Genomic DNA, 14586 nt, shown 5'->3' on the forward strand with positions numbered 1-14586 from the left:
AACTATACATTAATTGGGGAAGAACTGACATCTAGGTGTATGGTACCTGTCTCCATGTAATCAAATCTTCCTTTATATCTCTAGGAATTCTTGTGTACTGATATCTAAGGTCTGGAAGCACATACACAGATGTGCAAGGACCTGTTTGTAGTCAGACACTGCAGTTCTGTGGCTTGACAGGCAGTCTGAAGAAGATCGAAATAATGTACAGGCTGCCCCAGGAAAGAAACTTATCAGAGATAAGCTTGAGGCTGTTACTGAATTTTGCTACATCACAGTAAAATATATAGAAAACAAGATTACAAAATCCAGAATGAAGCTTTGGGAAAAGTCTGACAATAGCTATGTATTCCTTGAGGTCAGGGACCAGGTTTGGTTCACCTTTGCATTCCCAACTGGTAGCACAAACCAGCACACATGAGCACTTGTTAAATGTCTGTTGCGTAAACAAATAAATCAGTGAATAAATATTAATTTAAAGTCTTGTCTTTAAACTCTTGACCACACCAAAGATGTGTTTTGATCATTGTTATAATTCAGCAGCATACATGGATGATTCATTTTACATGCTATATTATTTGAATGACCTGTAACTAGATTTTTTTAACAGTCAATAATAGTATTTCATATTCAAGTTTGAATGATGACAGAATCACTAAAAGTGACATAAATATAATAGCATTGAAAATATGCTTACTATTAGTCAAACAGAATGGAATATAATTGTATAGATTATTATGTTTAAAAAGCAGAACATAAAATAACATCCAGGCAGTGATTAAAATAATAAAACAAATCAAGTTTTCACACAGTAACAGGCATATATTGCTTGTGCTGCTTAGCATCCATTCTCTTATTTATCTGAGGGCACATATGTTTTGTTTTGAAGGAAACCACTCCTCACCAGTTCTCTGCCATGAGGGTGGGTCCTGATAATTCAGGTCAATCTGAACTTGCCATGGTGGTTGGTTCAGGAATGGGCGTGTAACCCAAGCAGAGCCCATTTGCTAGGGATTGATGAGGTGTGAGGATGTAGGATTTAGAACTTCCGTAGCTGTTTTGCTACCACACTGGCAGGGCCTGGAACTCCCTAAGGTCATCACCCCAGGGAGCTTGAGGATAAAGCAACATAGTGGTAGGCAGGCGAGAGTAGACGAAAGAAACTTTGTACTTAGTTAGTGATTTAGTTTGAGCTGCTGGGTCAAGCCTCATCTGAAGCTAGACTTTTCAGCAATCCCTTTATTTTAGTTATTTGCAACTGAAATACTTCATAGATATACAGTGAGGAGGACCTGATGTTTATTAAGTTCCTGCTATGAGTCAGATGCTCTTAATTCATCTGATATTCTCTTCACTTATTGGAGGTCAATATGGTTTCATTATCTTTCTTCTACCCATGTCATTCTTGAAATCATTTGCTGAAGTAGATCTGACCCAGAGCTTTACTCCAAGTTATGTCTCACTCCCAAATCCTGTTGTGTCTATTGCTACCTGAATTTTCAAAGAGCAAATATCCTTAAGCATTTAAAAACTAGTGTCAAAGACCCTTTGGGACTAAAAAGCATGATTTGCTTTCATTCTTCGCAAAATACAGACCAGAGTATAGGGGAGGAGAAGTTTTCCTGGACCCTGTTAGGGTCCCTCTCTGGGTCAGAAAAGTAAACTGAGAAAGATGATAAGGAGAAAAGCCTACACATTTATTTAATAAAAGTTTCACATTACACAGGAGCTTTGTGGAGGAAATGAAGACCTGAAGAAATGGGTTTCATGCCAGATCTGATGAAGAGTGGACAGTGGTAGAGAAATATGATAGGACAAAGGGGATCTGAGCTAAATGTAATATGCAGGAAAGCTTTGCAAGGCCTGTGTGTTCAGGTTCTTCTTAGTGTCCCTGCCTTGGAAATAAGGATATTCCTTTCCTCCAGGAACAGAGAGGGCACCTCTCACATGAGGGTCTATGCCTGCCCCCACCGCTTCACAGATACCTTCACCCTGAAATATTCAATTCTCCAAAGTGCCACATTTTGAGGTTGCATGCCCTGAACCCAGGCCAGAGCTTCTCCCACTTAATATGCAAATTCATTACCTGGGATCCTGTTAAAATGCAGACTATATTCTGGCCTGGATCCAGCTCTCTGGACAGACATTGGTCGCTTCAGGAACAACTTCTTCACCACAACCACCAATGCAATCTATCCAGCGTTGAGGAATCAAGAAAGGGGAACAGACAAGTTGCTGTCCTTTTGTTCTTCAGTCTAGTTGTGGAGGACGTCGCTGGCCCATGTTGGTATTATGATCATTGTGCTCTTCCCGGATGAGGCAGTTGCTCGCTGGCCATTGGACTTCCGCTCACGGCGGCTCTTGGCAGCTCAGTCTGGCTGCCAGCCACTCATGGTAGCTTATGGCAGCCCACTGCAGCTTCACTGCAGCCTATGCCATCGCTGGCAACTCACGGCATCCCAGCTCCAGGTCGAGCTGTTGTTCACCATCTTAGCTGTAGAGGGCGCAGCATCACTGGCCCTAATGTGGGATCCGAACCGGGGTCCTGCTGCTCAGAGCTGGTGTCCCAAGCCAACTCTTAACCAATGCGCCACTTGGCTGGCCCTCTGAGATATATTTAAAAGGTAGAATTTCCAAAATTTGGTGATTTATTGGGTGTGGGTGGTGAGGGAAATGTAAAAATCAGGGATGCCCAGCTATCTGCTTGAGGTATTGTGTGGAAAGTGGTGCTAGATACTGATGCAGAGAGTCCTCAGGGAAGGAGATGTGAGAGGAAAATCAAGAGTTCAACTTTGGACATGCAGAGCTTGAAGTACATCCAAAGAGCACTATAAAGTAGAGAGTTGAATATGTGATTCTGGAGTATATGGAGTATAGGGAGATAAAGTCTGGAGATACCCATTTGAGTTTCCTCAGCATAGATGGGAGCAAGTGAGATCACCCTGGAGAGGTATGATTTGTTGAGAGAGGTCTAAGACATTGACCTAGGACTCTCCACCATATAAGGTTCTGGTAGAGGACAAGAGGTTAGCAAATGAGACTCAGGCCATGGAATACGGAGTCACAGAAACTCTGAGAGGGTTTTTGATAAAGAGTAGATATCAAATGCTGCAAAGTATCTAAGCAAGATAAGGATTGAAAAATATTCTTTTGTTTTAGTGACATGGAAGTCACTGAGAGCCATTTGAATGAAGTATTGGAGGTGGAAGCCAGATTGAAGTGAGCCAGAGAGTGAGGGAAATGGAAGAAACTGAGACAGTAATTGTAACAACTCTTTCAAGAAATTTGGTTCTGAGGGAAGAAGGGCAACAAGGCAACAGTAGGGGAAAAATGTGAAGTCAACATTTTATGTTTTGTTTTTAGTATAGGAATGACTTCAATGTGGTTGAATGTTAATGGGAACGAACCAGCAGAGAAGATACAGGAGAAAGTAATAATCAAAGGCACAAGAGCTCTGAGACAGTGGGATGGTGGTGGGGACAGGGCTCTAGGGCCCAAGGAGAGGGACAGACATTGGAGTGAAGAAATGCTGCCCCTTTTTTTGGAACAGGGGGAAGGAGAAAGGTGTGGATGCAGCTGCTGGTAGAACTGTAGGTTTAGTGGTGGGAGGTAGAAGTCTTTGTAACTAGAAAACAGGGGAGGTGAAAGGTTGGAGGAGAGGGGAGGAGGAGGTTTGAAATAGTCTCTAGGCAGTAGAAAAATGAGCTGTTTGATGGACCCCAGCGGTTTTATCAGGAAATGTGGTGGGCCCAGCTAATTTTTAAAATCTTTTATTATGAAAACTTTCAAGCAAGTAGAAAGTAAACAGAATAGTATAATGAACTCAATGTACCTATCATCCAGCTTCAATAATTATCGACATTCTGCCATTCTCTTTCATTTATGCTTCCACCACTCACTTCCCATTGTTGTTGTTGTTATTATTATTATTATTTGCAGTTATTTTTTAAGATTTACATATATTGAAATGCAAAACAAAGTTAATTACATAATTTTGACAAATGGATATTCCTGTATAACTCCTATCCCTATCGTGATATAGAATGTTTCAATCACCCCAGAAAGCTCCATCCTATATTATCTCCACAAACCCCTCTGTCTACCCCCCAGAAAGAACCATTGTTCTGATCATTTTCACTTTAGATTAGTTTTACCTATTCTAGAACTTCTTATAGATGGAATGATACGGTATGTACTCTTTGGTGTGTAGCTTCTTTTGCTTAGCATTATGTTCATGAGATTTATCCATGTTGGTGGTATATGTATCAATAATTTGTTTCTTCACATTTCTGAGTAAATATTTAATTATAAGAATATGCCACAATGTATCCATTCAACCACTGAAGGACATTTGGGTTGTTTGCTATTTTATGCTATTGTAAATAAAGCCACTATGAATGTTTTTGTACAAGTCTTTTTTTGTGGACATGCATTTTTATTCATCTCTGCTAAATACTTAGGAGTGAAATTTGTGGACAAAGGATAAATTTCTGTTTGACTTTATAAGAAATTGCCAAACCTTTTTCTAAAGTGTTTCATTTTACATTCCCACCAGCAATGTATGAGAGTTCTGTTTGCTCCATATCCTTTTCAACATTTGGTGATGGCAGTTTTCAAAAATTTTAGCCATCGTAGTGGGTGTTAGTGGTATTTCATAGTGGTTTATTTTCTTGGTGAATAATGATGTTGAGCACTTTTTCATATGCACTTTGACCTTCTATATATCTTCCTTTGTGAAGAATCTGTTCAAATATTTTACCTATTTATTAATATTAATTTTAAGAATTATTTATATATTTTGAATATAAGTCCTTAGACATGTTTTATGAAAATATTCTTCCAGTCTGTGGCTTTCTTATTATTTTCTTAAAGATATGTTTTTACGACTAGAAGTTTTAAATTTTGATGGAGTCTAATTTATCACTTTTTTTTATGATCATTGCTCTCTGCGTCGTGTCTAAGAAAATTTGCTTACATCTATGTCTCCTACTTTTTCTCTAAAAGTTTTATAGTGTTAGGTTTTACATTTAGGTCTATCATGAGTTAATTTTTGTGTATGAGGTGAAGTAGAGGTTGAGGTTCATTTTCTTTATATGGATATTCATCTGTTCTAACACTATTTGTTGAAAGGATTTCCTTTTCCTAGTGGATTGCTTTGATGCCTTTGACTCATAATATACATGTGAGTCTATTTACGGATTCTCTATTCAGTTCCATTGATATATATGTCTATTCATAAGCCAGCAACACACTGTTAATACTGTAGTTTAATTGTAGGTCTTAATGTCAGGTAGTATAAGTCTTCCAGTTTATTTCCTTTTTTAGAATTATTTGGTACATTCTAGGTCCTTTGCATTTCCACAGACATTTGTGAAACTGCTTATCAATTTCTAAAAAAGAACCAAGAAAAAAAAATAACCAACATTGCCTAAATTGATTGACTCTATAGACAAATTTTGGGGTAATTGGCATCTTAGCAATATTGAATTTTCTGACCCATGGACATGATACATTTCTTCTTCTTCTTCTTCTTCTTCTTCTTCTTCTTCTTCTTCTTCTTCTTCTTCTTTAGGTCTTCTTCACTTTGAAAATGTTTTGCAGTTTTCAGTGTACAGGTTTTGCACATACTTTGTTATATTCATACCTAAATATTTCATGTTTTTGATGCTATTGAAAATTGAATTATTTTAATCTTATTTTCTAAGTATTTATTTCTATCTCATGAAAGGTGTTGATCAGATATCCTGAGGAACTGTGGGATTCATACTATGGGGTTGCTTCAGGATCCCATGGCTGTCCCAATACAAGGAAGGTAGCCTGGAGATTAGATACTCCCTAGCCAGCAAGATACTCTTTTATTGGATTGCATGAAATTGAGTCATCAGAATGGTGCTTACATGCTGGTTTTGGGTGGAGAAAATTGTTTATATAGACAGGAGCCTTGGCAAAAATTTTCTCTAGTACCCTGAACTCTTTAGAGGCAACCCTGATGAGGGGCATGGTTGTCCCCCTTAGAGGAGGAGAGAAACGGCATATCAAGGGAGTTCTCTTCTCTCCTATGTCATATCATTTATTCTGGTAAGAATTACTATAATGATGTTACTCTTCTATTTTCTGTGTTATGTATTACTGTGAGGACCTCTTTAGGCTTTTGTCCCTCAGGTGTAAAAAAGTTACAATGTGCTTAACTTATTTCCCATGCCATTTCTCCTCCTCCTCCTCCTCCTCCTCCTCCTCCTTCTTCCAAGATTTTATTGGGGAATCCGGGAAGGGGAATAGACTAGTTGCTGTCCTTTTTGTTCTTCAGTCTAGTTGTGGAGGACGTCGCTTCACTGGCCCATGTTGGTATTATCATTGCGCTCTCCCCAGGTGAGGCAGATTGGTCACCGGCCACTGGACGGCCACTCATGGCGGCTCTTGGCAGCTCACGCTGGCTGCCGGCCACTCACGGTAGCTTATGGGAGCCCACTGCAGCTCCACTGCAGTCTATGTTGTCGCCGGCAACTCATGGCAACCCAGCTCCAGGTCGAGCTGTTGTTCCCCATCTTAGCTGTAGAGGGCACAGCGTGATTGGCCCTAATGTGGGATCCGAACCGGGGCCCTGCTGCTCAGAGCTGGCGTCCCAAGCCAACTCTTAACAAACGCACCACTCGGCCAGCCCTTAAAATGTTTTTTAAAAAACTCACTTGCAATCATTCTTAGTGATAAGTAGCAGGTGCTTTATGTCCAAATAGAAATGGAGAAATAATGCTATGGGAAAAGCAGCATTAGAAACATTGCTGAGCTGCCAGTAGGTGGCTAGATGGCTCAATTGGTTAGAGCGCGTACTCTTAAAAACAAGGTTGCGGGTTTGATTCCTTCATGGGATCATGGGCTGCAGCATGTCATCTGTTGCACAAGGACTAATTATATGAGGTATGATAAAAAACTATGGTGAATGTTTAAATTTAAAAAAATTATTACGGTAAAAGATATATTGCCATAAATCCCCCTAAAATTTCTTCCCTTTGCTTCAAACACACTAATGCCATCGTTCTTGCCGCTTTCTGAAGCAGTTCTGGAAGTTCTCTTTCATGAGTGTCATTAGTTGTGCATTGTGGCTGCCTTGATGTCTTGAATCAATTCAAAACGTTTACTTTCACGGTCCTTTTGACTTTGGGGAAGAACCAAAAGTGCATGGTGCCAGATCTAGTGAATAAGGTGAGTGAGGACACACCATAATGTTTTTATTGCTGTACCAGAAGTGATGTATGACACCGAGTCTTTCCGTTGTGATCACAAAATATGGTAATGCTGCTGCCGAGTGCCATCAAATAGAAAGGCAGGGATCTTCAATACAGGAAGTGGTGCGTCGAACCTTATTAACTGTGTGACAAGCTTCAACTTGTTTGGTGTAGTTAGTCAGGTGTGAGCTACAGTTGACAGAAGGTGTGTTTTAAAGTGTGCCGTAAATCATCCTCTATCATGACAATGCTCCATGTCACACATCGTCTCTGGTATACAGCAATTTCTGTCAAATAAAAACATTATGGGCCAGCCGACTGGCACGTTGGTTAAGAGTTGGCTTGGGATGCCAGCTCTGAGCAGCAGGACCCCAGTTCGGATCCCACATGCGGGCCACTGACGCTGCGCCCTCTACAGCTAAGATGGGGAACAACAGCTCGACCTGGAGATGGGCTGCCATGAGTCACTGGCATCAGCATAGGCTCCAGTGGGGTTGGCCATCAGCAGGTGTGTGCTTTCCCGAGCTGCTATGAGCCGCCGTGAGCGCAATGATAATACCAATATGAGCCAGTGAGGTGATGTCCTCCACAACTAGACTGAAGAACAAAAGGACAGCAACTTGTTTGTTCCCCTTCCCCCAATTCCCCAGCACTGTTCCCATCCCCCCAATTCCCCAGTAAAAATCTCTAAAAAAACCCAAAAAACATTATGGTGTGTCCTCACCCACCTTATTCATCAGCTCTGGTACCATGAGACTTCTGGCTCTTCCCCAAAGTCAAAATGATTCAGGACGTCGAGGCAGCCACGACAGGGCAACTAAACACATTCATGAAAGAGGACTTTCAGAACTGCTTCAGAAAGTGGCAAGAACAATGGGATAAGTATGTCTGAAGTGAAGGGGAGTATTTTGAGGGGAATTAATGGCAATGTGTCTTTTACCGTAATAAATTGTTTTTATTTAAACATATACTGTATTGTTTGATCATACTTCATATATCTGAAGTGAGGTTGGGCACAGTTTAGCCTTATTCTGACTTTCTATCTTATTGAACTTTGGACATTTTTTAAGTCTGTGAAGTTGAGATAGGAACCATTATGAAAAGCTAAAGTGACTGCTCTGTTTACTTGTGGCTTTTATATAATTTATTCATGTTCTTTTAGGCTAGCAAAATTATTTCCAAGTTATTTTAGTACTTCTAATTAACTAAAGTGAACATCACTGATAAGTGGCAGGGCCCCTCTGAAGGATGAGGATGCCTCATGCTGAAATCAGCACCACTCTGGCAGCAAAGGAAAGACTCTAAATCTATTCTTCTGCACTGATGAGTAACTTTCTGGCTGCTTACCTGCTTTTAGCTTTTGTTCCTGGGAGAAAAGAAATAGTGATTTTTTTCCCCCTAGGTCCTGAATATGTCTTCAACCTATATTTTACTTTTTTATTTTAATTTTTTGTTCGTTTTGTAGTTTTTATTTTATTTATTTATTTATTTTTAAGATTTTTATTGGGGAATTAGGGAGGGGAACAGTGTTGGGGAATTGGGGAAGGGGAACATTGTGTTTTTCCAGGACCCATCAGCTCCAAGTCAAGTTGTTTTCCTTCAATCTTAGTTGTGGAAGGTGCAATCTCAGCTCCAAGTCCAGTCGGCACTTTCAGTCTTAGTTGTGGGTGCGCGTAGTCCACCATCCCATGCAAGAGTTGAACCAGCAGCCTTGTTGCACACTGAGCCATCTGGCCTCCCACTGGCAGTTCACTGCTGCTCAGCTCAAGGTTCCATGTTTAATCTTAGTTGTGGGTGGGCGCAGACCACCATCCCACGTGGGAGTCAAACTGGCAACCTTGCTGGTAAGAGCACACGCTCTCCCCATCTCAGCAGCAGCTCAGCTCAGGTATAGTTCATGGCCCAGGTGGGAATTGAACCAACGACCCTGTTGCTCAGTGCTCGCGCTCTTAACCAACTGAGCCTCTCGGCCAGCCCCATTCAACCTATATTTAAAAATGTTGATTTTCGTAAAACTTGTGGCCTAAAAAGCAACTGCACTTGATATAACTACAAAATAATTAGCTGGTTAGATATTTTCTAGTAAGGAATCCTTATATCTTCATGGTCAGCATTCCACTTACCATATGGGTAACATGTTGAAAGGACATCTGCATGAGTAAAAGTGAGAGAATTATGGTTTGAATTTAAGAAGGATAGCTAACTCATAATTTTTTTTTAATTGGGGACTTGGGGGATGGGAACAGTGCTGGAGAATTGGGGGAAGGGGAACAGACAAGCTGCTGTCATTTTTTGTTCTTCAGTCTAGTTGTGGAGGACGTTGCTTCACTGGCCCAAGTTGGCACCATCATTGCGCTCTTCCCAGGTGAGGCAGACCAGTCGTTGGCTTCTGGACAGCTGCTCACAGTGGCTGCTGGCCGCTCACGCTGGCTGCTGGCTACTCACGGTAGCCCATGGCAACCCACTGCAGCAGGGGCTGCAGCCTACGCCGTTGCTGCCGACTCATGGCAGCCCAGCTCCAAGTTGAGCTGTTGTTCAGCATATTAGCTGTAGAGGGCAGTGTCACTGGCCCTCATATGTGGGCTCCAAACCGGGCCCCTCTGGCATCCCAAGCCAGCTCTTAACCAATGCGCCACTCGGCCAGCCCGCTAAATCATAATTTAATTATAGGTAGATGTGGGAAGCTGAATAACATGGTTTAGGGGCCCAGAAAAGATGCATTTTCTAATGTGTGAATCATAGAATATAACACAAGCCAAAAGGAAAGTATGAACATATTCAATTCACAAATTCCAGATGTGCTTTTTAATTGCAAAAGTTTTTGATATATTCTTTGGTGACTATGTTACTTGTCTATTTTTCCTTCATCAGATTTCTCACTTTAGCCCAAGAAGAATAAGAAGCTTACTGTAAATGCATGATCATTTCTAGAAATTTCACATAATTTATGTGACTTAATTATGTTTCTAATGTTGCTTTTCCCATAGCACTATTTCTCCATTTCTATTTGGACCTAGAGCACCTGCTACTTATCACTAAGAATGATTGCCAGTGAATCTTTTTTAAAAAACAGTTTTAGAAACAATTTTCTTACTGTACACATGAGTAACAAGAAGAAATGGTATGGGGAATAAATTAAGCATATTTTAACTTTTATACACCTGAGGGACAAAAGTCTAAAGAGGTCTTTCTGCGTATACACACACACACACACACACACACACACACACACACACACACACACACATATATATATATATATATATATATATATGCAGAAAATAGAAGAGTAACATCTTTTTATACAATGGCCTGTTAGAAAGGATGTTTAAGTGTAAAGTTGTACATGTCTGTGGCTCTTGAACTTGAAGATTATCATGTATAGATTGGACCCTACCCTATATTAGATATTAAAAATAAATCCTAAATTGGGCTTGCCATGTGGCACATTGATTAAGAGTTGGCTTGGGAGTGCTGGCTCTGAGTAGCAGGGCCCCGGTTCGGATCCCACATGGGGGCCAGTGATGCTGCGCCCTCTACAGCTAAGATGGTGAACAACAGCTCGTCCTGGAGCTGGGCTGCCGTAAGTTGCCGGCGATGGCATAGGCTGCAGTGGGGCTGCAGTGGGCTGCCATGAGCTACCGTGAGTGTCAGCCAGCGTGAGCGGCTGGCAGCTGGCATGAGCTGCTGTGAGCCACTGTGAGTGGCTGTCCAGTGGCCTGCGAGCGACTGCCTCACCTGGGAAGAGCGCAATGATAATACCAACATGGGCCAGTGAAGCGACGTCCTCCACAACTAGACTGAAGAACAAAAGGACAGCAACTTGTCTGTTCACCTTCCCCAATTCCCCAACGCTGTTCCTCTCCCCCAATTCCTCAATAAAATCTTAAAAAAAAAATAAACCGAAACAAAAAAACTTGGGCACTTAAATTGACTTATTTATGTTAAAAATGCAGAGTAAGTGGTGACAACAGTAGTATTAGATCAAAAATTGTCACACACAGTGTTCTAGTGGAGGAAAAGCATACTTTATCTTCTCAGATTACAAAAAATATATAATTCCAGTTTCTTTTCTTGAGTTTGAAATATTCTGTTTTTTACAATAGATACCTAAGAAAAATGGATACCTTCTGCATTGAATCCATGGAGTATCTGATGAAGTTATTTATGTCCATGAACAGGCCTGCTTGTCACTAAAACCCATGTTAGTTAGGATTTGCTATATTTTATTTGCTATGCTAAAATCTTCTGGTATTATAGTATTATAGACTGAACAATGAATTCTGTAGTTTTTCCCCCCCAATAGCTGCTGTACTGCACTTGACTTAAATGCAGCAGATAGTGTCTTGTTTTTCTTAATAATGGTGATCCTTACTAGGCCATCCCATTCCTGAAAATTGATAGGCGGTGGCAGATTCTTAGGTTTTTTTCTTACAATACTGGATTTGACCTTGGGTGGTGGTGTGAAGTTATTCTTTGCGATTTTCATTAGATGTTCCACGCGTACTAACAGCTGTGTATTAATTGAGAGTCTGCAGTATAACTTATTTTCAGGTTTTGCAATCAGTTGGAGAGCAAATTCTCTTTGAAAGATCAGTATAGCTTATCTGAAAAATGGTTGATGCAGCTACAGTTTGAAGACAAATGGAGATCTGATAAGGCAACTTTGCCACACAAACATCAAAGAATGGCAACTCTGTTTTCAACACATCACCCACGATTACTTGAAGTTTCCAGGCCAGAGGTGTGCCCTGAACTTTTGTGAAGTTCAGCTACTAGCCTTGGGTCAAGTTCACAGACGATTACCATTTTTTGCCTTTTAGAGCAACTTAACAGTCCTATTGCCATCTCCAGTTCCAGCTTCAGGCACCACATCAGTTGGTCTAAAGGCAGCCTATTGGATAATTCTGTTAGCAATGAGAGGATTTTTACAAAGTGCGTGCTGCCAGATCCCTGCTGAATACGAAGTCTTCTGGTGCTTTTCAGCTCCCAGCACTGTACTTGCAGCTCCGTCTCTCCTCAGGCAGCAGGCCCACAGGCCAAGGAAGCCAGTGTGGACCAAAGCTGGCTACTCTGAGTCACCGCACCACGTGGGAATCACCACCAGTACCAAACGTACCACTCCCGGCCACGTGGGGGTGGGGGCCACCAGTGAATCTTAATAGTTGTCTTTTCTTTAAACCCTTTCCCCTAAAATTTTAGTCATTAGTTCAAAATCAGAATGTTCTTCCTAAATGGGGCAACTGAGACAAATGAAAACCTATTAGGTTCCCTCTTCCCAAATAAACTCCAGTCCCCATAAGTTTTCAGCATTTTTAAAAAGTCATAATGACTTTGGAGTGTGTGACCTAACACTCATGGGGACAGCTGGCAAGAGTGGGTAACATGTGTTAGTGACAGTGAGGGACGGCTTTGTGCTGCTTACCTGCTTCTGGTGGTGGCAGCAACCCAGAAGGAAGGGCCAGAGGGGAGAAATTCCTGAGCAGTGGTAAACCTGCTACCACTATTCCCTTCTTCCTCTGATAGAGGGGTGGGCAAAGCCTAAGGCAATGACTTTTTTTTTTCATTTTAAATTTCTTTCTTTTTTAAAGCCACTTAATTGAATTAAAAGTGATTGACATACAAAAAGCTGTACATAGTTAATACATAGTATACAACCTGATGAGTTTGGAGTTAGGTATGCATTCATGAAACCATCACCACAATTTATGCCATAAACATATCCATCATCTCCAAAGGCAGGACTCTGGGGAAACTAGCCAGGTTTTGTTTGAAAACCTGACAATAACCTGACTAGGGACAGATACATTTTGCAAGGGGATGTGAGTCCTCTTTAAGAACTACCACAATCTTATTGCCACTAGAACCATAAGTAGTGTCAAATCTGTCTGCTCTAGGGAGTCTGATGTACAATATGACCCAGAAAGGAGTAGTTAAAACATTAAATGAATTATTACAAGGTTTAGCTAATATATAGTGTCAGCAGAAACGTGTAGGAGTAGATTCTAAGGCAAAATACACATATAACTAAGTCAGGAAGAATTCATTGATATGGAGTTGCTTACTAGAGATTCCAGATTTTATGTGTTACTTTGTGCAAATGGAGGTGTTTCTAACAGCTTAATGGGTTGGACTCCTTGGTGACCTGTGTTTAATGAGGATAAGATACCAGACCTTCAACTGGCATGAAGTAAAGAAGGGGATCCAAAGACTTAAGGAGATAGGGAGGTTGGAGAGGGTTTATCATGTGCACACTCATCCCCCCACTATAACTCCTGAGGAGGCCTGGAAGGCACTCCTGTCACTAAGGCACTGAGAAATACATTAGTGAGAAAGCAATACTAAGGCATTGATAAATACATTAGAGAAGTCTGTGGTTGCTTTCCTTTGTGGGAAAGGTATGACAATGCAAGATGCTGCCATTGAAATACTCCCTGATTTCAGTAGAAATGACAGGATCCCAAGTAGCAGAGTTCAAGTGGCAGCACTTAACCATAAAAGACAGGGTGGGTGTGTTTACTGTAAAAAGCAGCAGGGATGTTATCAGTAATGCTTTGGCCTATAGGGAACTTTGGTTGTGGCTAACTGGTCATGACGTCCCTTGGAGTGAAATAGATGAAGAGCCTCGTCTGCGTCTGGTGGCCAAAAACCTGACTTGACTTACCACAATAAAGAGTCATGCCTCTTGCCCAGTTTCCAGACTTGAGCCAGGTCACAAATGTAGAGTCCCTTGATTGAATGGGGGGCTTCTTTCCCTTGAGGAATGATCCTGCAGTATTGCTGCATGAGCACATCATAAATCTTTCTCCAGGGCTTGTTCAAAGGGACCTTTGCCCATTTGCTAAAGTGGCTGTGCACTGGGGAAAAAAAAGGAACATCCAGACCCTTCAGGTATTAATTAACAGACACTGCCTCTGAATTGATGCTAATTACTGGGGATTCAAAATGACACTATGTTTTACAGTGGGGGCTATTGTTGGTAGGTGATATAGATGGAGTCTTAACCTAAGCTAAGGTGGGACCAGTTGGTCCACAGACACATCCTATGCTTATTTCGCCAGTTCCTGAATGTGTAATTGGAATAAACATGTTCATGAGAGCCATCGTGATAGAAAGGCTAACTCTCTCTACCAAAATAGCAAACCAGGCGCAATACAGCATCCCTGTAGGAATTGCAGATATGAGTGCCACCATCAAAGACCTGAAACATGCTGGGGTGCTGATACAGATCACATCTGCATTTAACATATCTGTTTGGCCTTTGCAGAAGTTGGATGGATCTTGAAGAATGACTGGATTATCAGGTTACGAGACAATACCATGAAAGGCTGGGATTCTGTCTTATGGTGTGCAGTATTTACTT

The 14586-nt window shown here is 41.2% G+C and overlaps 1 pseudogene; it reads right to left on the minus strand.

Annotated features, from left to right (window-relative positions):
- Positions 1-11333: 11333 nt before the first annotated feature.
- On the minus strand, positions 11334-14009 carry LOC109375514 (probable dimethyladenosine transferase pseudogene; annotated as a pseudogene).
- Positions 14010-14586: the final 577 nt, after the last annotated feature.

The sequence above is a fragment of the Hipposideros armiger genome, unplaced genomic scaffold (genome assembly GCF_001890085.2).
Source record: "Hipposideros armiger isolate ML-2016 unplaced genomic scaffold, ASM189008v1 scaffold_965, whole genome shotgun sequence".
Classification (NCBI taxonomy): Eukaryota; Metazoa; Chordata; class Mammalia; order Chiroptera; family Hipposideridae; genus Hipposideros; species Hipposideros armiger.